Source organism: Hemibagrus wyckioides, linkage group LG26 (assembly GCF_019097595.1).
Source record: "Hemibagrus wyckioides isolate EC202008001 linkage group LG26, SWU_Hwy_1.0, whole genome shotgun sequence".
Lineage (NCBI taxonomy): Eukaryota > Metazoa > Chordata > Actinopteri > Siluriformes > Bagridae > Hemibagrus > Hemibagrus wyckioides.
This window is the reverse complement of record NC_080735.1, coordinates 3,078,917-3,081,416: the sequence shown is the minus strand read 5'-3', so window position 1 is coordinate 3,081,416 and position 2,500 is coordinate 3,078,917. Positions and strand designations below refer to the sequence as shown.

General features: G+C 46.0%; 1 protein-coding gene across 3 annotated transcripts in view; it reads left to right on the top strand.

The window, feature by feature from the left end:
- pard3ba (par-3 family cell polarity regulator beta a) overlaps positions 1-2,500 on the top strand; it is a 144,399-nt gene that overhangs the window by 34,381 nt on the left and 107,518 nt on the right. The window lies entirely within an intron of this gene.

The following is a 2,500-nucleotide window of genomic DNA, read 5'->3' as shown; positions in this document are numbered from 1 at the left end:
GGTGCTATATGTTGCTGTGTGTGTCTGTGGTGCTATATGTTGCTGTGTGTGTGTGTGGTGCTATATGTTGCTCTGTGTGTGTGTGGTGCTATATGTTGCTGTGTGTCTGTGGTGCTATATGTTGCTGTGTGTGTGTGTGGTGCTATATGTTGCTGTGTGTGTGTGTGGTGCTATATGTTGCTGTGTGTGTGTGGTGCTATATGTTGCTGTGTGTGTGTGTGGTGCTATATGTTGCTGTGTGTGGTGCTATATGTTGCTGTGTGTGTGTGTGGTGCTATATGTTGCTGTGTGTGGTGCTATATGTTGCTGTGTGTGTGTGGTGCTATATGTTGCTGTGTGTGTGTGGTGCTATATGTTGCTGTGTGTGTGTGTGGTGCTATATGTTGCTGTGTGTGTGTGGTGCTATATGTTGCTGTGTGTGTGTGGTGCTATATGTCATTGTGTGTGTGTGGTGCTATATGTCATTGTGTGTGTGTGGTGTTTTATGTTGCTGTGTGTGTGTGGTGCTATATGTTGCTGTGTGTGTGTGGTGCTATATGTTGCTGTGTGTGTGGTGCTATATGTTGCTGTGTGTGTGTGGTGCTATATGTTGCTGTGTGTGTGTGGTGCTATATGTTGCTGTGTGTGTGTGGTGCTATATGTTGCTGTGTGTGTGTGTGGTGCTATATGTTGCTGTGTGTGTGTGTGGTGCTATATGTTGCTGTGTGTGTGTGTGTGGTGCTATATGTTGCTGTGTGTGTGTGTGGTGCTATATGTTGCTGTGTGTGTGTGTGGTGCTATATGTTGCTGTGTGTGTGTGTGTGGTGCTATATGTTGCTGTGTGTGTGTGGTGCTATATGTTGCTGTGTGTGTGTGTGGTGCTATATGTTGCTGTGTGTGTGTGTGGTGCTATATGTTGCTGTGTGTGTGTGTGGTGCTATATGTTGCTGTGTGTGTGTGGTGCTATATGTTGCTGTGTGTGTGTGTGGTGCTATATGTTGCTGTGTGTGTGTGGTGCTATATGTTGCTGTGTGTGTGTGTGGTGCTATATGTTGCTGTGTGTGTGTGTGGTGCTATATGTTGCTGTGTGTGTGTGTGGTGCTATATGTCATTGTGTGTGTGTGGTGCTATATGTCATTGTGTGTGTGTGTGTGGTGGCTATATGTCATTGTGTGTGTGGTGCTATATGTTGCTGTGTGTGTGTGTGGTGCTATATGTTGCTGTGTGTGTGTGTGGTGCTATATGTTGCTGTGTGTGTGTGAGTGCTATATGTTGCTGTGTGTGTGTGTGGTGCTATATGTTGCTGTGTGTGTGTGTGTGGTGCTATATGTTGCTGTGTGTGTGTGGTGGTGCTATATGTTGCTGTGTGTGTGTGGTGCTATATGTTGCTGTGTGTGTGTGAGGTGCTATATGTCTGTGTGTGTGTGGTGCTATATGTTGCTGTGTGTGTGTGTGGTGCTATATGTTGCATTGTGTGTGTGGTGCTATATGTCATTGTGTGTGTGTGTGGTGCTATATGTCATGCTGTGTGTGTGTGTGGTGCTATATGTCATGTGTGTGTGGTGCTATATGTTGCTGTGTGTGTGTGGTGCTATATGTTGCTGTGTGTGTGTGGTGCTATATGTTGCTGTGTGTGTGTGGTGCTATATGTTGCTGTGTGTGTCTGTGGTGCTATATGTTGCTGTGTGTGTGTGGTGCTATATGTTGCTGTGTGTGTGTGTGGTGCTATATGTTGCTGTGTGTGTGTGTGTGGTGCTATATGTTGCTGTGTGTGTGTGTGGTGCTATATGTTGCTGTGTGTGTCTGTGGTGCTATATGTTGCTGTGTGTGTCTGTGGTGCTATATGTTGCTGTGTGTGTCTGTGGTGCTATATGTTGCTGTGTGTGTGTGTGGTGCTATATGTTGCTGTGTGTGTGTGTGGTGCTATATGTTGCTGTGTGTGTGTGTGTGGTGCTATATGTCATGTGTGTGTGGTGCTATATGTTGCTGTGTGTGTGTGTGGTGCTATATGTTGCTGTGTGTGTGTGGAGGCTATATGTCACAGTGTGTGTGTGGTGCTATATGTTGCTGTGTGTGTGTGGTGCTATATGTCATGTGTGTGTGTGTGTGTGGTGCTATATGTCATTGTGTGTGTGGTGCTATATGTTGCTGTGTGTGTGTGTGTGGTGCTATATGTTGCTGTGTGTGTGTGTGGCTATGTGTTGCGGTGTGGGTGTGGTGCTATATGTTGCTGTGTGTGTGTGTGGTGCTATATGTTGCTGTGTGTGTGTGTGGTGCTATATGTTGCTGTGTGTGTGTGGTGCTATATGTTGCTGTGTGTGTGTGTGGTGCTATATGTTGCTGTGTGTGTGTGTGGTGCTATATGTTGCTGTGTGTGTGTGTGGTGCTATATGTTGCTGTGTGTGTGTGTGGTGCTATATGTTGCTGTGTGTGTGTGGAAGCTATATGTTGTGTGTGTGTGTGTGTGGTGCTATATGTTGCTGTGTGTGTGTGTGGTGCTATATGTTGCTGTGTGTGTGTG